This window comes from Nymphalis io, chromosome 17 (assembly GCF_905147045.1).
Source record: "Nymphalis io chromosome 17, ilAglIoxx1.1, whole genome shotgun sequence".
NCBI lineage: Eukaryota > Metazoa > Arthropoda > Insecta > Lepidoptera > Nymphalidae > Nymphalis > Nymphalis io.
Genome location: NC_065904.1, coordinates 4,325,363 through 4,351,836, shown reverse-complemented (window position 1 = coordinate 4,351,836; position 26,474 = coordinate 4,325,363). Strand labels below are relative to the sequence as shown.

The following is a 26,474-nucleotide window of genomic DNA, read 5'->3' as shown; positions in this document are numbered from 1 at the left end:
TCGTTCTACCTAACTAATATTTAATCCATTTACCAATACAAAAATAAACTATATTAAATAGTCTCCAGCAAAAAGGTTTACAAAATTCCAATTCAATATTATCCAGTGGAGCATTGGGACATGTACAGGCTTTTAGTTACAACTATAGTTGTCGAATAATATAAACGATCCCTCGCGAATCGCAATCGCATTTCATTTAACCGGCGGCGCAACGGCGATGCTATATTAGTTATAGATTTTGTGAGTAATTTATAACACGAACAGAATTTGTTTTAATTTAATCATCCTCGCCTATCCCGTATATCACTTTAATAAATATTTCGTGTTTGAACTCTCTTGTGTATTATGTTTATGTTAAATTAAAACATCTAACTAGCTCAAAACATCAGTTTTATGATGTATTGGGTCCTTAAAACATATAACATAGTAACAAAATTATAATTAGCGAAGAAGTTTTAATAAATTAAATTAATTCTCTCGTCGGTTCATTCTCTCGTGTCCGCATTTCCTTTTCACCGTCAGTGACTTTAATCCTTCGTTATTTTAAGTAAATTTTTCGCTGTTTTTAATATAAACACACGTACATATACTTTTTTTAACCAAAAAGTTCGTATACCGTGCTTATCTTTCATTAAACATTGTACTCTCTTGTACACAATTGTTCATGTTGAAGTTTTGTTGTACATTCTCGCTCACAAAGTTTTGCGTACTTTTGTATTGACAGTTTGCAGTGTTTTTTATTCGTTATATTCCTTTCAGTTAAAGTTTTAGATTATGCAACATATAAGCATGGATTATATTTGTTATATTTTATGAAAATAATAATTATTTACTTTACTTTAGATCTCTTAAAAGCGTTAGAAACATATTAATGTTTTTATTTTAAACAAAGTCAAAACAATTTAATTTTTTTCTTTTTATATGAATTGCACGCTAATCTTCTTGAGATTATATGACGATAATTTCGATTTGAATCAAATTTTCTGTTTTAGAGAGCCTATTTATTGAGAAATGATTAAGCACGATCTATAATGCGGATAAGCTGGTGTTGTGAAATGAGAGGAGCAGGTAGTGTTATAAAGTGAGAGGGCAAGTACCATGGACCGTGTATGTGCGTTTTAAGCAGCAAGACCGTTCCTTAATATTAATTGCTAATCATGTGTTTCAGTTAATAAAAATCTGTTTCTGTTATTAAGCTAGTTCTATTATCTTTCTCGCTGGCATATTTGCCGATAACACATTCTTAGACGTCAGCACTACGCTCTACAAGTAGTAATATTTTTTTTTAATTAATAAGACATTACAACTGCAAGTCATATTGCAAATTAAAAAAAAATATAGTCATGTGGAATTTAACAATTTAAATTATATCATATTAATGTTTATATTAATTGTAATCAATGTTATTGTAAATTTTATTATATACTGATATTGAGTTCATCTAATTATTCGATAACTTTGACTTTATCTACGGTTTGTATGAAATAAAAACAGCGCCGTGACAAATATTGGAATTCCATACAAATCGCAGTTAATGTCAACACTTTCGAATAATGAAAAAAACGCACAAGGCAAACTGTACAAAGTTTCAACTCAATGGAATCGGTACTGGAACGCACGGACATAAATAGATATACATTCCATGAAAATAAATAAATATATAAACTTACATACTCTTATAAATTAATTAGATACTTTCTGCATTCATAGATTAGACTGCTATTTATATACATACTTCAATGAACGAGTCAGATTATTGTTTAATAAATTAATTAATAATTAGCTGCGTATTTTTTTCGTTATTGTTATGCTTTCTGGTAGTACTTATTTTTAGAGAATTGTTACTCCTTTTCTCATTTATCATCTAAGATATAAATTTCAACTGTATTGTTTTTTATACTGCGAGTATTCGAAATGAACATAAAAATCAGTCAGTCATTCCCTCATCAATGAATGACTGACCTAGATTTAATACCAGGTCAGAGAACTAATGGTGGTGAACCAAATACAGACAAAGGACTCTTACTATATTTAGTACAGCTTTTAATATATTTCACTGTCATAATGTGAAAAACACCATTAAAATAATAGATCAACGCTCAAGCTTTTGTTCATCAGTTAAAGAGTTGATAAACATTAATCCTGTTGACTATTTTTCCGTTTGTTTTTTATATATGTTTAAAATGACACTCATTTTTATTTTACTTACATTTGTAAGTAAATTATTAATCGTAAGAATTCTTATAAAAGACGATTTATTGGCCAACTTTACGTACATTGTTTTTATATGTAAAATAAGATAGAGGGTTTTATATGTAAATAAATCATCGATACTAAGTGTCAACGATTGCCAATATGTACATTAGCACAATAAGATATAAAATATATTTCTTTCATAGACACTACCCTGTTAACTAATGGACTTCGATTATATACCTTGAACCAAAATTTCGATTGTGATGCAGTTTGGTAATGCAAACAAACAGGCACATCACATCACATAACACGAAAATAAATTCTATAAAAAAAAAATAGAAAAGATACATCAAAGGCACAAACAACATATCAGTATAGTAAGTGGTTGTGTGCTGTGTGATAGATAATTGATACTAGACGATTAAATAACTAATGACTGTGTGCTACCTACGCAAAAGTACTTGCACAGAAGCATACTACGTTGACATTAGCATTATTAGAGTAACTATAACCTTATACTGTAAAATCATTGACAACCCCGAGACTTGAAATGTTATGTACTTTATTTCTTTCACACTGACTGTTCGAGGATCAAATTGGTTTACGTGAATTACTTTTATTATATATATATATAAAGCCGAGATGGCCTAGTGCTAAGAACGCGTGAATCTTAACCGATGATCGTTCAGGGTTCAAACCCGGGCAAACACCACTGAATTTTCATGTGCTTAATTTGTGTTAATAATTCATCTTGTGCTTGATGGCGAAGGAAAACAACGTGAGGAAACCTGCATATGTCAAATTTCACTGAAATTCTGCCACATATGTATTCCACTAACCCGCATTGGAGCAGCGTGGTGGAATAAGCTCCAAAAGCTTCTCCTCAATAAAAAAGGAGAGGAGGCCCTAGCCCAGCAGTGGGACATTCACAGACTGATACTGAATTACTTTTAAAGTGATAATAAGTAGACTGACTGGCGAATAGCATAGATGATAGTAAATGTATATCATCACCAAAGTTCAACGTTCTATAAATGATGAGTATATGGTTCCTATGATTATGAACTCGATAGCTAGTTAATCATAAATTGGTAATGTAATCTACATTACCAATAGCTGTCGCTCGCAGCTTCGCTCGCGCATAAGTATTAGGAAAGGTTAAACGATTGGTTGGAAGTCTGTAATTTTGAAGTAAGTAGCATGAAATGTAATTTTGGTTAGAAAAAAGTAAAGTTATGGAGTTTTTTTTTTATTTTTAGATTAATGATTATTCTTTTAATAATCATCAGTGAACTTACTGTGAACCCCTGTAGTTTTAATTAATTATTTTATAGTATTACATTATAGCTTGAATAAAAAAATATTTTATACAAATATTCCGATCTACGATTCTGTTGCTTCCAAAATCCAAGCCGTTGGATATAGTTAATACTGTAAATGAGCAAGTGTACCCATTTTTTTCTATTGTATAAATTTTATTCTATCAAACTCAAGTTAAACGAAGCTATTCAACTCACTTAAATCTTTATTTATATTTAATAATCGAAGCACCTCTTTGTAAACGGTGGTAGGGTCTTTTGCAAGCCCGTCTGAGAAAGTACCACCCACTCATCAGATATTCTACAGCCAAGCAACAATATGTGTGATTGCGTTCCGGTTTGAAGGATGAATGAGTAAGCCTGTGTAACGACAGGCACAAAGGACATATTATCTTCGTTCCCAAGATTAGTGATGCTTTAGCGATGTAAGAAATGGTTAATATCTCTTAACTTAACTTCAGGTGCCATTTGCCATTTGCCACTCTCTTCACACAATCTTCACAATGAAATCTGGACACCGCGATTCAGAAATTGACGTTTTTAGCACACATCTATAGGCTGGCCACAACATCTATACCTATACTAATATTATAAAGAGGTAAGATGATGTAAGATAATTAATTTTTCGCCCAGAGGAGCGGAATTGCTATACAAATGGTAAAATCCAGCGGTAGCTGCCACCATGCTAAGCGATCATGATTTGAACAGTTATTTGTAATTTTCATTAGTATATGTTTAGGTCTTTAATGGTTATATTCTTATATTATTTATGTTAATTATTGTAATTAAAAGTCTCATTACTGCCGACCTTGTAAATAGCTTCATTAATTTCTTCAAGTGCTTGTAACAACATAATCTTTAAGCACGTACCACCAACACGGCCAGAAAAGTATTAGTCGCAGGTGTCCTTGTACTATGTAACAGCACCATTATACACATTACAGAATTGGAAGGAATGGATGTGTGTGTTAATGTAATGAAGCTTATCTTACCGTTATTTAATTATAAAGTTTATTTGTTAGTAGTTTACATAATGCGAAATAATTCGGGTAAGTTCTTGTCATGCAAATGGTTTCATAGTCATGCAAATTTCACAATACAAAGTTACTTGTGCGTTTATTTAACATATAATTTGTATGGGACCAAACGTACAATAGCTTCGCACAGGATTTTCAAATACAGATTGTGTAGAATTATTTTATTTATATGTTCTAAAACTTTCATATAAAATAAATATAATTCTCTTAGCACAAACAAACGTAGTAATAAATAAACATGAATTATTAAAATACATTTTATATAGATATTATGTATTTTTATTGCATCTATACACAAAGCGTCCTTGTATATGTTTAACTTGATTGCAAAATAAATTATTTTGCTGCTTATTACTATTTAAAAAAAACAATTAATTAATAATGAATGTACATAGGCGGCCTTACTTATTCAGGTTGCTGTTTATTCTCTTTCTGTCGTTATTGATTCGACATTTGAAACAAAAAGACAGAGCATTATCATTACAACCTATCCAGGCGGGTAGGTACCACTTATTCATCTCATATTCATATTATACCGTAAAACAGCAATACTTTGGCGATGGTAACCTCTTAACCTCTTAACATGTGGCCCATTTTAACGTCCGTCTACCTATTGTATGTAAAGATAGTGTTCTTAAATAAATTAGTTGCACTTATTAGTGTTATAAATAAATAGTACATTAGTTTAAACTGCAGATATTATAATTCGCTTGTCATGTGTACCATTTATTTGATGTATTAATCAATATGTCATGTGTCAATTTTTCTCAACGTTCCATTCATCATCTCAACTCATCATTTCATTCCTCGAATAATAATTGGTTTTATTTGTTGATTTTCAGGCGGGATGTGTGTATGTATACATTTAATTGTATTTTGTTAACATAAACTATTTCAACCTGCATTTCGAGCAGCTTTATAAAAACCTGTTAAATATTGACGATACAAAAGTGCTTGTAATTATAAAGATGAAGTTTCAACTTTATCTACCTTTATCTTTCTCTTTTCCATCTATCTTTTTATTTTTTATTTTTTTATTTTATAGAATAGGAAGGTGGACGAGCATATGGGCCACCTGATGGTAAGTGGTCACCAAACGCCCTTAGACATTGGCATTGTAAGAAATGTCAACCATCGCTTATAGCCAATGCGCCACCAACCTTGGAAACTAAGATTTTATGTCCCTTGTGCCTGTAATTACACTGGCTCACTCACCCTTCAAACCGGAACACAACAATATCAAGTATTGCTGTTTTGCGGTAGAATATCTGATGAGTGGGTGGTACCTACCCAGACGAGCTTGCACAAAGCCCTACCACCAGTAAACTTTTCTTGGATAAAACTTTTTTACATTTATACCTTTCACATTCGAAATACTTTTTTGTTATTTTATTTATTTATTAAATCTTTATTGCACACAATTTACAAACATTATATACAAAAACAGGTAGTACAGATAGTTGTTATATTTACTTAAAACGTAATTGACAACATATGTGATGACATTTAATTTAAAAAAAAACATTTTAAATTTGATTACCGAACCCCAAAAAATATCAATTATTATAAAATGCATTCTAGATAATCCGCAAATCTAAGAAATGAATCGTTTTACAGAATTTTCGGTTTAATCCATTCAATTTCGGGAAAAATTCAAAAGATTTAGATTGATTTTGCCAAGAAATAGGTCCCGGTTATTACCAGGAAACACATTTATTACACAAGGTATTAAAAGCTGAGGTGGTCCTTTACAAAGTCAGATATGACTTCTTACAGCGTCAGTATAGGCAAAGGCCATGTCTATCAGGCTCATTCATTCATCTGCCTTCCTTAGATTTTTTTTTAAAAACAATATATTTATAAAACATCCAGCAAAAGTAAAGTCTAATAAAATTCAACGAAAAGAAAGCGCACTAGATGGCTTGCCGGATGGTAAGTGGCCTTTGCCCGTGTGCTTTAGCATTGCTAGAGACACTCGGAAACTCGAAAGATATTTCCAATACACTTCCAGCGTTAGATAATGAACCTCGAATTGTTTTAACATATTTAAATTACAAAGTGGATCGCAAAGGTATTTTTACGTAATTTGAGGGGTCACGATAAGAACGTAGGAAACTTAACTTAAGAATATTGTAAAAGGTATTTTACAATATTCTTCTCTTTCTCTTTACTAATTTATCTCTGTAGCATAGACATATCAAAATTTTAAGTTGAAATTCAAATATAAATAATATAATATCCCGTAAATGTTCGATTGTTAGGAATATTCCTCATTTTCTCTCGAGGAGAAAGTTTGGAGTTTATTCCACCACGCTACTCCAATGATGTTTGGTTAATACACCTGTGGCACAATATGCAATTTTCCAAGCGATACTTTAATGTACTACTCGTTGGAGTATATGTATTATAAACACAAATTATGCACTTGAAAATCCAGAGTTACTAGCTCGCACCACTACCATTACTCATAAGCATGACCATTACAAAATGAATAAATTATTTATTTCTTACATTGCCGACGAGTTTATATTTTTACGAACTATTTACCAGCCGTAATTTCAAAACATAATACCGTAACAGCCTGTGAATGTCCCACTGCTGGGCTAAAAGCCTCCTCTCCCTTTTTGAGGAGAAAGTTTGGAGCTTATTCCACCACGCTGTTCCAATGCGGGTTGGTGGAATACACATATGGCAGAATTTCAGTGAAATAAGACATATGCAGGTTTCCTCACGAAGTTTCCTTCACCGTAAAGCACGAGATAAATTATAATAACAAATTAAGCACATGAAAATTCAGTGGTGCTTGTCCGGGTTTGAACCCACGATCATCAGTTTAGATTCACGCGTTCTTGCGTTCTTACCCCACATAATAATACAAAGTATTTATTTTTTGCTGTCAAATTAATATTAGAAAAGCTAACAAAATACTGTGAAGCGTTAAAACATTAAGTAGACGTAACCATATGGAAACAATTTTGTTCCTGATATTACACCGATTATTTATATTTTTAAAGGAATATTATGCATATTTTGATTGTGCGCCTGCTCAATCCTATAAGAATAATAAAGAGTGTTTTATATTCATATCTATATAGGAACAACATTTCTAATATCGTATTTAATGATTAATTTATTAATAACATTAGAGGAACAATTATATACTTTTATTTTTGGTCTATTTATTTTAACAAAATTACCTCTTTCTTTAACAAGTACACATATTTTTAACTCAGTATTTTTTTAGTAAAAATGGGAGATGTAAATGTGTTTTGTAGTGTATTTATTTTGTGTTATAAGTTTTCAATACAGAATTTAAATTAAAGAGAAATATATAAAACCTAGCAACACTAGGTTGACTCCTTAAAAATACAGAGATCAGTTATCATTTAATTTATATTTAAAGCAATTTTAATTTATCAAAACAGTGAGAGATAAAATAAATAAAAAATCGGAAATTAATTTCGATGTGTGGTTCGTTATTGTAATGACTCATTTAATTTCTTTTACATAGTTTTAGCCTGGAAATGGCTTAAGGAACAATGACGCAGAAGCCAGGGCAAATATAAATTTTCCTGCGAAGTTTAATATTTTTAGGGCAACCTACTTTACTGGTTATACTGATTTATTACAGACAACATAAATTCTTGATTTAAAATTAAATTGAAACATTAATTTATAAAGCAAATTATAATTTATAAAGATCTTCGAAGCTTCTACAATGGTGTAAAAATATTTATTCATAAAATTTTATGCTATATGTATACAGTGTGCTTTTTATATTCACCTGCAAGAATCTTCATTATATATTATGTCTACTGTTAAGAATTTCTATTAAAAATGTACTTTTAATTATTTTATTTGACCTTGTAATTACAATTACATTAACGGTTTTATATATCCGATAAAAGGCTGAACTCTAGTAGAGTAACTTTCATTTCTGGACGTCTATTTGTTACAGGTTTATTTCCTTAATTATTATAGTTAAAGGAAATCTAAATAAAATACCTGTATACGAAAAAGCATTTAATTTTTTGATATTTTTTATCATATTTTTAAAGAAATTAAGAAACAATGTTGAATATAAATCATTTCCATTCAAAGCTTTAAATAAAAGTTGCACTCCAATTATTATAATAAGCAAAATATACCAACATAGAAATCTAATAATAAACCATGCAGTTATTTAAAGTTTAATTCTGAAAATATTTAAAAATATATAATTTATAAAGATGATTCAAATATGTTACGCATTAAATTTAATAATAACTTGGTAGAGCTTTGTGCAAGCCCACCAATTCATCACATATTCTACCGCCAAACCATACTACACTTAGTATTGTTGTATTCCGGTTGGAAGGGTTAGCGAACCAGTGTAAGTACAGGCACAACGGACATAACATATGATTTCCCAAGTTTGGAGGCGCAGTGCTGGTTTAAGTGCCGTTTAATATTTCTTACAGCAATAAATGTCTAGTGGCGAAAGTGCGAAAACGACTTACCGTCAGGTATAATTAAAAAAATATATCTTTGCACTAAAATCTATAACGCCTGATCTAGACGTAATGTGTTAAATATGCCGCAGAGTTATTACGAAAGCGGTGATGTTTTAATTGGTTACTGAGAATTTCTTGACACAAGAAACCGAATGACTTTTTCTTTGCCTGACGCGAGATTCGAATCCGGGATCACGGAATCTTATTACTGAATGTTCACTATTAATTATTGTCTATTATACAATCATATACCCTACATCTAATATTGTTTTTCTTAACATTATGTTAGCAATGTGCCAGGAAAATAAAAGTATATATCACCATTTCTCTAATTGAGACTGACAAATTACAAATATGATCCTCAGAGGCACAACTCAGAGAAGATAAATCCGAGAATATTTATTGTGTCGAGGTGACTTTCTGTAGAATATAAAACAGGTACAAAAAAAATCACCAACAATAGTAGAAGCGAAACCACCACTCTAAGAATTTACTTATACTTATGGATATGCTGTAGGTCTAATTCTTCAGCAAAACCAGGTCATCATAGAAAGTCCTTTATTATTTAAAACAATAACCCACTCAATAAAAATAAACGCACATTAAACTATCTTGTTTTTTTTTATTTAAACTAAAAAATGAAAATAAAAATGTTGAACGCTGAGAACTTCACAAACCAGCTATAGTATTAGCGGTCATCGGCCTTTTTATGTTTATTTTAAGTGTTCGAGCAAAACCACCGTGAATGCGTGTGAATGTGGCAGGATACATTTTATTCTCATCTCAATTTAACAATCTTAAGCCGCTACTTTTATCTCGCGTAATTTCACAGTATTAAGTTTTATTTGAGTTTATTTAAAAACGGTTTACACATTGAGAGTCGTTATTAAACAGGTTTTAATATATATTCTGATGTATTGTAACGACGAAGCATGAATAACATTATTAATCATATAATCCACAACAATAAATTTAATTTAGGTCACACAAAGGAACTATGACAAAACGTGTTGATATTATAACTCACAGTTTATTGCGGCTCAATCCGCGTGGATTAACCTAGCTTTGTTTGTTCTAATGGCATACGGAGGAACACTATTTTATGAAAACATATCCAGGCGTGTTGCGAAAACTTACTTGTGTTTCTTAGTGCGTTATGACGTCTCTAGTTTTTGCTTCTTACAATTTGTGTCATACATGATTAGAGTCTATTACAGTCAATTTCCAACGCTACGTACAATTCCTTACGAAAACTACTTTCTTGTTTATCTTTGGATGTTGCGTTTTTTATAGGAATTTTTGAGTAGTACCTTTCGACTAAAAATGTTACTTTACGTTCATAAGTACTGAACCACATGATATTGTTCCTGGTCCAATTACAACGAAAAAAAATGCAGACAAGTTTGTTTGCCTAATTGATCGCGACAAGTGTGTGAATGTCCGAGCAAGAATCATTTAATTTTCATGTGCTTAAAGCAGTGAAGCAAAATATCACGAGAATACGTTCATGTTTTGGATGAAATTATTATACATAGATAAAAAAAACCTGCAATGGAAGTAGTAAACTTCAATATTCTTCTTAAGAAGAATTATTCTTAAGAATGCAGTTGAAGAGGTAATTGATCCACAGTAGAATATTCACAGGCTAATGTATTATACATATTTTAACGTTAAAAGGCAAGGCAATGGTATAAGTACGTCATTTTTGATTTGAGATACTTAAAAATAAATTAACTTTGATCTTTAAATAACTAAGTATAGACACTCCCGAATAAAACATAGAAGAAGAACTCGAAACACCTCGTACAATATAGTAACTGCATTTTAATTAAATTTTGCCATCACGTAAACGATATTCAATAGCTTAGTCAACGTTTCCAAAATCAAGAGTGAACTAGTTTGACTCAGACGTGTCACCCGAGCTGGCTCGCGGCCAGCGGAACTTGCAGGAACTCAACTACGAACCAGTAGTTCGGTACACCGTAACGGGGCTTGAATTATGTTTCCGATGTATATACATATATTTTAACCAATCAAAGTACACTTAAAATTGCCAAGCATTATTTACTTCTGATAGAACAAGTTAGGTTAGTAAAAAACAAACTCCGAACTCACAGACACCCGTCTAAAACTGCATGTAGTATTTGTTTCACTAGAAGTAATTGGAGGAATCAATTGATAGAAACAATAGAGGATGCTCAGCTCACGAATCTTCGTTACATTTGAACAATGTATTCCAATTGTCTGAACTGTATACAGCAATACAGATTTCGCGTACACGATTCAGAAACATCAATAATCGATTAGCGCTATCTATGTGTGCTGTTTTTTTATATTTCAATAATAGAACAGTCGGGTATATAAATTACATCAATCTTAGCATTCATTTTGTCTTTTTGAATACTGGAAGAAGTGTAAATTATTTATTTGATCCTCAACTAAGAATATAAGATATAATGTTGTGTATGTAATTATACTGGCATGTGTTCCTGCTAGAATTTACATACTGACACATAGTGGCTTTGTATTCATGTCTATTGAAAGGAGAGACGGTAACTCCCCATGACGAGAATGGAACACAATAAAATGGTGAAGGCACTACTTTTGTCAGGGCATCACACTAGCATGCGCAAGCGATCCCGTGACGCCCCCCGAATAGACGGAGAGGGTACAGCTAGTTTTTAATGGGTATTCTGAGTCCCACCTACCCCCGCGTAAGAGTACATGCATTTTTTCAGCGAAAAAAAAAAACAAAAAAAAATGTGGTTCTTGGCTTTATACTCAATTTAATTCTGTAGTATAACTATTTAAAAGGGGTTGTAAAAGTCTAGTTGAATAAAGAATATTTTGTATTACATATAAATTTATTTAATGGTTTCCCAACAAATTCAGAATTGTTAATATGCATTTCTTAAATCATTATTGATGGATTTACTGAGACGTATCTTCAATCCTGGCTTACATCCAGAAATTGACCGAACTTAGCTGTGAACCAATAAATAGATCTGTACCATACAAGGTTTCAACCTATTCATAATGCTATGTAAATACCTGCAACTTCGTTAACTTAATATTTGTTTTAGTTATATACCTTTCGGTAGCTCGTTCTGTCATTAATAAAACTTAATATTTATTTATCTTTTCTTTCAGTTTAGTAGTTTGTCCCAGAGCAAAACAAACATACACTACTTCCGTATTAATGTACTAGTATGAATTGATCTAAAGTTGTGCTCCTTTTTTTGAGGAGAAGGTTTCGGAGCTTATTCCACCATGGTGCTCCAATACGGGTTGGTGGGATACACATGTGGCAGAATTTCAGTGAAATTAGACACATGCAGGTTTCCTCACGATGTTTTCCTTCACCGTCAAGCGTAAGATGAATTATAACACAAATACATGAAAATTCAGTAGTGCTTGCCCTGGTTTGAACCCACGATCATCGGTTAAGATTCACGCGTTCTTACCACTGGGCCATCTCGGCTTATGTAGCAGTATAATAAGTTTTTATTTTATACTTTAGTATACAATCAAATTAAAATCTCGTTATACAAATTTAAATAAAAGCAAATTAACAGAAAAAGATCATATTGCCTACAAACAACAACTAAGGTATTATTTTCTTAGTAACTAATTCGACATACAAACTATATTCTTGAGGAATTATTAAAAAAAATTAAAAGTATACCATTATTATATGTATTAAATTATTTATATCACTACATAAATATAAAAATCTGCATTTATAGACTACCTTTTTATTACCTATCAGGTATTTCAATGAATTTGAACATTATATATCAATGGTCTGGATTCGCATGCAATCTTAGAAATGCCGCGAATGCCGCACGGCGTAATAGTCATTGTATTTGTACTAGTGCTTTTAATTTATCTTGCAATAATATTGTCCTCAATTTATCCTCAATATTTAAGTAAGAGATATCTATCAAAATGGCTCATTATACAGACAATAACGTACATATATTTCTGCTTCATAAAGCAAAATACAGATACATAATATAAAATATACAAAATTAATGATACAATCATGTAAATAAAATAATAATGTAATTATATCCGTGTGATTCCCACGGATGTAATCAGAACGATACAATACAATTGTATAAGCCATAAAGACATAATTAATCTTTAATAACATATTTCCTATTAATCTTAGTCAAGAATAAAACATATTTGCATGTATTATTTATGTAAATTCTAGAATAATTGTTATAGCATATACCTAATATAACTATGTAAATTAAGTATGCTTATTAAGTAAAGTCTTTCCACGAGGCTGTTCGCTTTTTGAAATAAACCGATCGATTTGAAACGTCTTGTAATTATCGATTTGATTATTTTACATATACTCGTTAATCCGTATTTAGAATCGATTTTATTGATTAGTCGATTTATGGAATTTAACGAATCCAATTCCACATATTGTTTATGGTCACATATCGATGGAGGTATTTAAGATTGTACTATAGGTTCATCACCATAATATAAAAATTAATCGACTTACTACATCCCTGAAATAACAATCAAATTGTTGTAATTTTGTAAAGAAGCTAAGCAAAATTTATTTGATCGGGATCTTTATTGTATCTGGTAGATAATATATAGAGGTGCAAACCGTTCATTTATTAAATGATAATTTGAATTCAATACTGGAATGAAACGATTAAAGGTGCAGGTACTGAAGCTGACATTATGTTTTCTTTTATTAGTCGTCTATGTAGACTCATAAACATTAAACCTTAGATTTATTAAAGATTGGACACCCAGTCCTATCTTTAACAAATCTTTATTGTACACCTCAGTAACCGATCAAGCCGTCCGAAGTCATATAAGTTTTTACGTCCCATATATAAAATTATGAAACGATTTTAACTGTAGTATTTCTTCTATCCGTAAGCACGATCGGATATGATAAGAACAAACTATTTTTGAACCAATGTCAACGCTACAACCATAGAGTTTAAGATCTTATGTTTACTGTGTATTAAATAAAAATACTGCCGTAATAAAATTGCCATTTGTAAGGTGAGTACAAGCTGGAAATACAATACAAGACGCAGCAATATAAAGTATTAATATTTGACGGTACTAAGCTTAACTGTTTTTTATACTGAATTTTTTTTTTTAAAAAGACATACATTTTCTTCTCACTATATTTTCAATTCAATCATCAAGTATGTTAATACTATAGAATTAAACAATATTCAATATTTATTTACATACGAATTATTTACATTAACACTAAGTATCTACAAATATAAATTAAATAGCTACAATACAAATCACGACCGTGGAATGGTGGCATGAATGCTAGGAAATTTTCCCGTTGAATCGCAATTTCGATCCTCGGGGCGAAAAAAGAACCACCCCTTTCATCACCAGTAGAGGAAATCAGACGAGGTGTTATACTTATAATGATATAATTTAATATTAATAACTATTTTATTGATATTTAATCTTTATATACTTAACCTAATTTCAAGGCTACGCCATTATTAACTAGCTTAATCAATAATTATTGACCTAGTATAGTATGCGGTTTATTGGCTTAAAATGTAAGGAATTGTAACCTTTGTTTATTTCAATTGATAATTGTCAGTAGAAATGGTAATTTCAGCACAGCATTTTTACAGGTGCTAGTGCTTTGTGCAAGCTCGTTTGGGTAGGTACCACCCACTCATCAGATATTCTACCGCAAAACAGTAGTACTTGGTATTGTTGTGTTCCGGTTTGAATGGTGAGTTAGCCAGTGTAATTACAGGCACAAGGGAGATAGCATGTTAGTTCCCAAGGTTGGTGGCGCAATTATGATGTAAGCGATGGTTGACATTTCTTACAATGCTAATGTCTAAGAGCGTTGGTGACCACTTACCATTAGGTGGCCTATATGCTCGTTCGCCTTCCTATTCTATAAAAAAAAAACACTTCCAACTTCCTAGGTACCCAGAAAAACTGAAAAACGTTTTAAAATTAGGTACTTAATACGATAGAAAATACGATATGCGTAAAAAAATGATGATTCGTTATGTTTCAGTGGTTAGAACATGTGAATCTTAGCCGACGATTGGGTTCAAAGCTGACAAGCACAAATTATCATTTGCCTAATTTCTGTATATAATAAGAAAAATAACCTTAATTGCAACCTAGGGCGTTTCCATCTATCGGGGTGGGTTGTTAGAATATACCCTGGTAGTCCACCCTAGAGAATAGAGGCTCGCATAGGCGGGGCGTCCGTCAGAGCGTCACGGTAGCGTGCGCAAGCGATCCCGTGGCGCTACTCGTTAAGACGGAAAGGGTACCGCTGGTTTTTAAGTATTCCGATGTTTGAGGTGCAACCAGCGCCCTGGACGCCCGGCGAGTCCCACATACTAACCCCCCCCCCATTCCCCCTCCCATTCCCCCCATTCCCGGGGGGAAAACGCATAATGCATTTTTCCGTGAAAAAAAGGATTATTAAAATATTATATATGTACATATATATTAATGTTTTAATCTTCAGAACCACTGCACCTTTTCATGGTAAAAAAAAGGAAATAAACGACAACGGTTGATTAGTTTAATTATCAAAAAGTTAAATCAAAATAAATTACACACCAATTTTAAACGTTTTATGTAACCAAAACTTTGAAATTCGAATCAGTAATTTTGGAAATATTATGAGATATTTAAATACCGCAGGGCGAGTTGTATGACGGCCCTTAGCACAGTACGGACGAATAGATTGGTTAGCTTTTCATTATTTAATTAAAGTTCCTATTTCATTTATTAAAAAAATTGAACCGGATAAAATCCTTATATTACCCGTACAAAGTCAGGACAGGAAGCTAGTATATAAATAAAGTTTGCATAAAATTGCATTCATTACGATCGTATCAAGGCTTAGATAACAAAAATCAATACATGCCTGCACTATGCAGCATGTAAGCCTTAAAGCTATAAACATGAATCATGTTTTAATATAATTATATAACTTTATGAAAATTAAAACTATTCAAAGTGTCGCGTTTGTGAATTCTATATTATCACGCATGATATGTTCGAAATTAGCATATAAAACCGTATATAAAGTAAACAAAATATTAGTAGTATTCAAAATAAGGACTTGAAGGAACTTATTTCTAAGCAAAAGTAATTGATGTGAAGTCAGGTTTAATGACTTATGTGAAAAGTAATATATGTATAATTAATAACATACCAATTATATGTTCTAAAAAAAAAGCCGAGATGGCCTAGTGGTTAGAACGCGTGAATCTTAACCGATGATCGTGGGTTCAAACCCGGGCAATCACCACTGAATTTTCATGTGCTTAATTTGTGATTATAATTCATCTCGTGCTTGGTGACGGAAAACATCGTGATGAAACCTGCATGTGTCTAATTTCATTGAAAATATGTCACATGTGTATTCTACCAACCCGCATTGGAGCAGCGTGGTGGAATAAGCTCTAAACCTTCTCCTCAAAAAGGGAGAGGAGGCCGTAGCCCAGCAGTGGGATATTAATAGGCTGTTACTATATGTTCTAATACATAATGTTTGTATATTTTACAAACTATAGATCTTATTAACGATAATCAAAATCGATACAGCGGTTTACCCTGTCAAATTTAACATATTAACTCTTGTATTTGTGTGTTATACACACTCAAAAAATCATCAATATCGGGCCAGCCACTAAGAAATTCAGTGACATACAGACGTTTAGAATAATAATATATGTATATAAAGATGTATGCGCAAGTGAGCCTCTAAAAAATCTTACTGAAATATAGCATTTAGTCGAGTGCCTAAAAATAACTGCAAGTTAGCCCCTAATTACCTATAAATCTTAGAGCTTGCACCGTTACACAACCCTTTTAAATATCATGTTCTACATAATCTTCTATATACTTAATCTCAATCCAATAAGAATCTAAAAAAATATATATGATTAAAAATAAAATACAATACACATTTGTTTATTTATATCGAAATGCTGGATATAATGACATGTCAGACGTCAGACAAGTATATACATATACGCGTTCTAAGCTAACAACTTCTTTATTTATTTATGCAATTTATAAACAAAAAACATATTGGCTCTTATGTTTTTTAGTTTGAGCTTTGAGTACATAGTAATAATCAACTAGTCTCGATATTATCTTATAACATAGTATATTAATGTCCTCCAGAACGATTTCGGCCACGGCGGCCAATCTCAAGATAGATTAGCCAACTAGTTAGGAGATATTACATTGAACAGTGCGCAAACACAGGTACACTCTTTATTTCCTAACTCTCATAATCCGATGGGACGGCAATCCGACACGACCGGAAAGAGTTCAGGCGCAGGACCAACGGCTTTACGTGCTTTCCGAGGCACGGGAGCCAACACACTTACAACTTCCAGACTCCGGGCTGCTACTGAGAATTTTCTGACAGAAAAACCCAATAACTTTTTATTGGCCCGACCTGGGAATTGAACCCAATACCTCCGGGTCTGCGGCCTTACATCAAGCCACTAGACCAAAGAAGCAGAACATATATTATAGATTAATTTATTAACTATATATAACATATAAATTACTATTGAAAATAAAACGAGTAAGTTTCTATAGTTCTGTCATCTCTAAAATATTAATTCTAATTTACTAGAAGCATAAATAGTAATGTAAACTTTAAATAAAAGCAGCAGTGTGACCGTCCAGACTTTTTTAAATTAGATATTTTAGATAAATATTAACGAATCTCGAAAAAACAACTTTTTTTATTAAATAATTCCAATAATAATATGGTTTCCAAGAAAGCGGTTGAGTATAAAATCCAGACAAACAATTTCATGTGCACTGCGGTATGTCATATAAAAGCGCTATTGTATGGTGAGGAATGAACTAGTCGTAATCTTGAAAGTCACAAAAAACCACTGTCTTCACAAAGTAGCGCTTGACGTTCAACTTACAGATGTTTAAAACTCAGATATAAACTTCTCGGACAAAATAATGCGCATACTTTGAGGAAACACGCACAGAAAGTGTAATCCTAAACTTGCGATTATGGCATATTTGTTTTTTTACAAAATATTATCTATTTCATAATCATTTCATAATCATTGAGAGCTATAGGTTATATTCAATAAGATTTAATTAAGTTTATATTTAACTGGTTATGCACGCGGATTCATCGGGGTTATGAATGATGCATTCCTATTTCATAAAGTCTGCGATGTTGGTTAACGTTTATGAAATTATGATATTATGCCTCCTATATGCTTATTGTCGTAGCATAACATTAATTCAAATCGTAATAGCGTAAAGTAAAGTAACAAGCTGTAAATATCTCACAGATGGGCTGAGGCCTCCTCTCCCACCACGCCACTCCAATTAAGCACATGAAAACTCAGAGGCACCTCTGAGTTGTCTGAGTTTGAATCCACAATCATCGGTTACGATTTACGCGCCCTAACTGATGGACCCGCTCGGCTTTTTAAAGTAAATAAAAATAATCGACCGAGAAAAGATTTTATTTTACTTCAACACGTATATGAATGTCAAAATTTCAATACATCAGGACAGCTTAAATCCCTGTTGTATTGCTTCCAAGTTCCAATTAACTGATTGGTAATATTTTTAAAACAATATATTACGATAGTAAAAATACACGACATAATACGAGCGCTTGTGAAATAATACATTTTGTAGTAATTAAAAAAAAATTGTAGCATCCGCCATATAAAATTTTTATAATTAGAGCATAATAAGCATAAGACAATGCTTATATTCAAACAAAGTGACGTCATTGGTTTCAGATTTTAATAAATGTAATTATGATTAACCATTCATACAGATAAATGTATATAATGAGCAGTTAGTCTTTCAAAAGAGATTTCCAATAAACGCTCCATCTCCATCATCTTCTTTCGAATGTCAACTTATTGGTGACAGAAAGAGAAAAATCTGTTAATGATCATCCTCTATGTAACGTTTGGTCAAAGTCGAATTCATCTCAAGTTTGAGCCGAGATGGCCCAGTGGTAAGAACGCGTGAATCTTAACCGATGATCGTGGGTTCAAGCCCGATCAAGCACCACTGATTTTTCATGTGCTTAATTTGTGATTATAATTCATCTCGTGCTAAATTTACGGTGAAGGAAAACATCGAGAGGAAACCTGCATGTGTCTAATTTCACTGAAATTCTGTCACATGTGTATTCCACTAACCCGCATTGGAGCAGCGTGGTGGAATAAGCTCCAAACCTTCTCCTCAAAAAGTGGAGAGGAGGCCTTTAGACCAGCAGTGGGGCATTCACAGGCTGTTACGGTATGTAACGTTTAAGAGTAAACGTACTATTTATACATATACTAGTTGAGTTAAAAAACAATCCCGGTTCCCGTTCTCCGCGCCACAACGAAATCGATCCAGCCCTTTAGAAGGAGTTTAATTATATGTATAGATATATAATATTGTTTTTAACTTTTATCATTTCATAAGACAATATTCTTCGCTTGTCAATTGGATAAATAGCCAACAAAAAATATTTTGATTATTCTAAGCACAGAGCTGTTTTATCTTTCATTGAACATACTCGACTAAGCTTATCTACTTATTCTAAATATTTGCAGCGCATGAATTGTTCTACGCTATTCAAATTGTTACGACAGCGAAAAAATACCACGTCTGCTACATACACAAATGTTTCTCACGACTAAATAAATAATACATTTAAATTCTGGGACAAATACATTTGTTTATTCTTGTGAAGGGATTGCCGTTAACAAAAAAACGACAAGTATGTAGCTATGTGTACGTAAGTACTATTGATGCCAGACTGACTGTCAGACAACGCTTTGACTATTATATATAGAAACTTGAAATTAATAGTTAACGATTCTTTTTTTAATGTAGAAGAGATACTAAGGCCAGGCCAAGGGGGGCCCTGTTCATTTTCAAATTAAATGTTAATTTTCATTCATTGATAACGATTATCGATACGTATATGTGTGACAAGACCATGTAAAGCGTTGAAACGTAACTAAATGCATTTTAATTAAACTTTTTTTGGTAAAAAAAGAGGTTGAAGGAAACTATTATTATTAAAATAAAATATATTTTTATTAAATTGGCTTTTATAAGCATTTTATTCGTTTACATACGTAATAATTATATACAAATACAAATTAAATTAAAACATGTCATATATTACAATGTCCTGTCGCAATTTAAATTAAAACAAAGCGGTAGTAAAATCTCAAGTATAATTTATGTTAAGGATATTCGAATGCGAGAATATGACAGGTTGAAAGTGCTCGAAAGAAAACAAAACAACGAAGTCAAACGACTTGTATGAGTTTCTGCACTCAAGAATAAAAATAAAATATGAATACTCGTGTGAAAGGTTTGAATTCTAAGAGGGTTTACACAAAACGTTTTCACATATTATATTATAGAATTTTGTTAAATTATATAGCATGGTACGTGCTGGGTATCATAAATTGTTTACGTGCGAAGCGCTCACTTAGTGCTATACCAATACTTGGTGATTGAGGTAGGACTCAAACTTGTCTAGGTAGGTGATACCTAAAGTTTTATATAGCCGGGTTTTGTTTCTTCTACCTTCCTTAGACATTGGCAATGTAACCACTAATTAGCAGGTGGACGTTTATATACTGCTCAGGATAAAATAAAAAAAGTGTTCTTTTTTTTGTTTACGATATTTACTGTGTCGTGTATTTCTAAAATATACATAAATTAAAATCTGATTAACAATTTTCACATAACTAAAATTAAAAAAAATATATTCATTAAACAAAATTAATGAACTTATTGACAGAAACCTTGTAATACGATTTACAATTTCGGCTAGGTTATGTTACTGTGTCAAGGATGTATCGTTATAATGAATGCACTGCAGCTTTCCCGACATCAAAGTCAAGATAATTAAAAAAATTGGAAAGTCTATTATTTCTCTTCACAGTTGATAACACATTTTGGCGTATCGCCAACCACTAGCATCTGGGTCATTCGATTCTCGCATATTTTTAAGGGTTTTCAATTTTATTGTTTCGTGATATATGATACATGGATTCGGAATTTTATCTTTTAGGCTTATCGCTTTTTGAATTATTGCCTTGTAGAATTCGAATCGAAGTTATTATATCACTTGGTGGTACAGTTTTTTTTATTCAACATCATTTATTCTTTGATGATTTGCGCCAACATCGTTGAAAATGCCTCAGTGAAATCATTTGCAAATCAAAATTCTAGATTCTAATTTCTAAATTTAATATTTTCTTAAAATTCTAATCAAATGGTAATTTCCTAAATCATATGTAATTATTTATAATCTCTAAACAACCAATCGTAGTAATAACTTTTAATAATAGACAACAATAAATCTAATTACTTTATGAACCGCTATACTACCTAAGGTAAAATTAGCGGGTTTAACAGAAGTCTAGCGACTAATAGCCTGAATGTCATTAGAGTTACTTACACTATGTAAAAAAGAAGAATATTTTTTTTTTTAATGATTACTAAGCTAATGTTGTAAAGTATCAAACTATTATACTAAAACGTTGAGTAAAAGTGTACCAATATTTAAAAAAAAAAAGTTTTTCATTCAAATATATACTGAAGGTTTAAAAAACAATATTTTAAATCCGCTCCCTCATCGCATAACGCGAATTCAATGTGGTGTGTTTGCATTGACTATAACAAATATTTGTTCCAGCTGTATTAGAACATTCATCTTGTGCACGGAGGCTTATTTCATTTTATATGTTTTCATTTTTTAACATTATTTTGTAGTGACTATGAAATTACTTAGTTATGAATGAAAAACTAAATCCTATTTGTTTCGATCTATTTTATATTGTAAGTATTTATAGTTCTGCTAATTAAGGAATATTATTGACATTATTTCAAATCATAAAGAGATTAGTCTCAATAAGATGTACAATTTTATTTAATATGGCTTCAATTTTTTGTATAAAAATAATTAAAAATTATAAAAACACAACACGAAACATCCGTAATCACTTTAAAGAGTATAAGACAATATACCGTAGATGAAACTCCGAGTTCGTGTTAATAGCACAAAACTTTCTCAATAAGGACCCCTCTTCATAAAATGCAGTAAGTAGCTAAACTATGACGATATGAGTCAATAACCTGAATAGTAAAAAAAACATAATTCTCATATTTATTTTCATTTTCTGCTATTGGTTCATTGTCTCCGTGTCTTACATAAATTTTTTTTAATGTTTCTAGTAAAAAAAATATTTTTTAAAATACGTTCTTGCATGATTTACGATTTTGTTTGTTGTTAAATTAGTTAATTACGGATTAGTTAAATCAATAAGATATAATGTCATAGAAACAAAACGTGACCACACGTACCACGATTTTAGAGTTCAATTTAAATTTATCAAAGTTATCAATCATCAGTCATCATAGTTATCAGATATCAGTTAGTAATTATCTAAAATTTTGATTTTGGTGCTGGCTGGAAATAAAAACTTTCAGATTTTAAAATACAAGAATAATAAAGGCAATCAAAACATTAGAAAAGATACTCCATCGGACAACACGTCTGTGGAGATTGGTTAAGTAAAAAAAAATGACTTACTAGCCTTTATGCCATAGTTCTATTTCAAAATGAGTAAATTCCATTTCCATTAGTATTTTTCCAATCTCTATTTATAACTACGCCTCTACTTTTTTTTATAATCGACTTACACTTTGAAGCATCAAAGCGGGACGAACAAACTATTCGTTCGCAGATTTATAATATAAAGACCTTAGTTTGTTGGACTTGTCAGCTTGGAATTAGCTCTATTTTATTCTCTACTGGGAATAAAAAAATTTATCCCTAGAGGAATTCAGAACAATGCAATGGAAAATCATTGCTAAGCTAGGGTTATGAAAATCACTTACTAAGAAAAGGATTGCATTCTCACTTTTAAAAAAGACTAATTTATATTTGAGTATTATTCATATAAATTGAGTGTAAATATAGAGTGACTTTTTTACAAAATAAATTGTTTCCAAAATATTAATATCCGAATTTTAAGTAAATAAGGATTTATATTTGCTAAAATGAGTGCTTAAATCTTTTGTTGATGTTATATTGATTTGTCCTGAACATTTACGATCGTCCAACCGCATTCCAATTACAAATAAATAGACAAATGTAAATAATTTGTCACTAGTTATTGTTTATTCACAAAACACCTAGCCGTGTAATAACTAATCATTGTTAGTGAAACAATAGATCTAAAAATTAATACAGTTACAGTTTTACAGTTTTTTAGAAACACGCTTTTATTTTGCGGCCGTTTTGATTAAATTACAATATTTAATAATTAGATTGTATTGTCACTAGTGTGTGCAAAATTCTAAGCCCAAAGAGACTGGCTCAGATTTTAGTTGTAAAATTTGAACCACATTATATAAAGATAAGTTATTCTGTCTTTAGTTTGTGGTAGAGCTTATAACATATCTTACCTCCAAGCAGCATGACTTAGTATTCTTGTGTTTTGGTTTGTAGGGTGAGTAAGCCAGTGTAACTACAGACACAAGGGACATAACATCTTATTTCCCAGGGTTGGTGGCGCATTGACGATGTTAAGGGATGATTTCTTACAGCACCAATGGCTATTAGTAGTAGTAACCATTTAGAACTAGGTGACCCATTTGCTAGTCTATATCTTTTAGAAATAAAAAAAAATTAACAATATTTATTATTACAAATTAAAAAATAACCCGATGCTGTATTTACTTTATATCAAGAAATGTTTAGCTCTGTAGTGTGTGGTGTATTAAAACTTCTGTCTCCTTGTTTTTTTTTAATCTTACATAAGTGTATGATCTATTTGAAAATGATATTACATGATTTAAAAAACATAAACAAAATCTTTTTAAAAGACTGAAACAAATGTTGACGCTTTCATAAATAAGTAACGTAAGTTACATAGAATTAATATATATAATAATAACAACCTTTTGAACTAACTAAAAAGCACTAACTGTTCGTTTAAAATTGGTTACAATTAATTTTATGTTAATTGAATTAATTGAATGAATAAACTACTGATGCCACTGTTTGTCACATTGACTTAAACTTGAAACAGGGTCGTAAATAACAAATCAATACAAAGAAATAAAAATAAAATAAAAAAATACCAGCAGGAAATTATACATTAAATAAAAATGGAACATATGTAAATTACATTCCCTAGGCTGGTCCGTACAGGAGTTGGTCATCCCAATGGTAGTAAGATAAACCTATATATGTTTAAAAGCTTTAACAGGAGTCTTCATATATAAAAACAAGCTTCAAGCTTGAGAACACCGATTGGCCAATTAATAAGCGATAGCACGCTGGATCGATTCCAATGCTGGCAAGCAAACTACTACCTACGTTAAGGTTGGCAAGCGTCTCTATATTACCATAATCTATATTACTACTGTAAGAAGAAGTGAAGTTAGATTACATTTTTAAGAACACTTTAGAATATATTGAAAAAAAAATTGCAACAATATACATAAGTATATTTTCCGTTCGGTAGTTATTGTAATGGGTACGATTTTCTAACCAAAAATTTTTAAACAAATTTTGATATTAATAAGATCCCCAGAATTAAATGCTACGATTTTAGAAGGTTGTCTGTATGTTTGTGTATGTCTGCATACACATTAAAAACGTACATACGTACAACCGTTCGTTGTAGCAATCATATATTTAATCGTATATTTAATATAAAAACCAATGCTACTTGTTTTCTTCCAGTACTTGTGCGATGTGTGTTTGTGTGTGTAATTATCGAAATAGGACTTCAAATTCGCTAAGCTAACAGTTCAGCTATTAAGGTTGATATTAAATATAACATACTGTTATACATTAAAACTATATACTAGTTTGGCTTATTTTTTAAGGTAACTTATTTTATCTTTCAATAGAAATGAAATGTAGACAGTATGCACGTGTTATTTTATTGCAAAGTTTTGGAGAGCGCTAAGGAATAAAGAATAAGGAATATGTTATCTATGCCGACAATGCAAGGAAATTTCAGAACAACAAGGCTGTATGCAATATACTAGTTGCTTGTTCTCATGCAGACTTGAAAAATATACCTACTGTTTACTATTTGTTGTATAAGACAAGATTCACTAGAATATTTCTGTACTTTTTTAAAATAGAATCAATTGATTAAAATACATAGCTGTAAAAAACCTTTAAGATCTCGTCATAAAATTTAAAATATATATATATAAAAGGACGCATTGAAAAATAATTTCAAATCTCACATTCTTAAAAGGAGGAATGAATTATCAAAGAAACATCAATTTGGTATTAAAGACCTTTTTATCGATATCCCACTTGATGTGAAAACATTTTTTCGATACCAATATTTTAAATATTTTTTAAGTTATGAATAAATTACCGAAATCAATATTTGTTGCGTTTCAAGAGGCTTATTAAATTTTAAAGAGTACTTGAGCGGCAAGGACTAGCAAGGAGTTATTCATTATTGCATAAAGCATGCAATAGATGCGGTTGCTTTAAGACCATATTAACAAATAATATATATTCCTGTAATTTTATTTACTTTTATTTAATTAAGTAGGCAGACTGACAAATGTGCCACCTGATGGTAAGTGGTCAATGCCACCCATAGACATTGGCACAGCAGATGCACTTACAATGTAATGTCCCTTGTGCCTGTAGCCACACTAGCTCACTCACCAAATTAGACCTGTAGGTTTTGAAGTCAGACTAACAGTTTGCGCTGTAAAACACTAATAAGTATATTTGTTTTTATATACTGCGGGTTTAACTGCCTTTTAACTGCCTTTTGTAAATATACCTTTATATCTATATTAATTTATTTATTAAGGACCATCAGCACTACACTTACACGTGTAATAAAAAAAAACACATTCAGGCTTGACATAAAGTGTGCGACTCCTCAATATGCACACGGCCACAACGTGCATTTTCAAGGTACGATATATATATTTTTTTTTATATTACTTAAAACTTATTATAACATAGACAATAATTTTATAATACCGAAAATTGTTAACTACATTTCTATGAAAATAGAAATAAGACAGTAAAATATTATAATTAACGAATGTGAAAATAACAAAATAATTTAAATAAAAAACAATAAATAATATTGAATTAAAAATTTAAATTGATAATAATAATAGTAATCCTAAAAGCATTCTTTCATTAATTTCTTAAACAAACATGCTTACAATATTTCTTTTTGTAATTAAGATTCTATATAAATTAATATGGTGAAAAAATTATAAATGAAGATTTTTTTTGGTTTAGGCTATTAAATTATGAACTACATGTTCATATATATAATATGTATGTATATATTTTAGGAAAAGACGAAGGTGTTGCACAGAAAAAACACTTT

General features: G+C 31.1%; 1 protein-coding gene and 1 non-coding gene across 5 annotated transcripts in view; one reads left to right on the top strand and one right to left on the bottom strand.

Annotated features, from left to right (window-relative positions):
• Positions 1 to 26,474, bottom strand: part of LOC126775077 (potassium/sodium hyperpolarization-activated cyclic nucleotide-gated channel 2) — a 246,944-nt gene that overhangs the window by 163,425 nt on the left and 57,045 nt on the right. The window lies entirely within an intron of this gene.
• Positions 11,576 to 11,672, top strand: LOC126775187 (U6atac minor spliceosomal RNA). The gene has a single exon (XR_007669866.1). It is a non-coding gene; the product is annotated as a U6atac minor spliceosomal RNA (small nuclear RNA).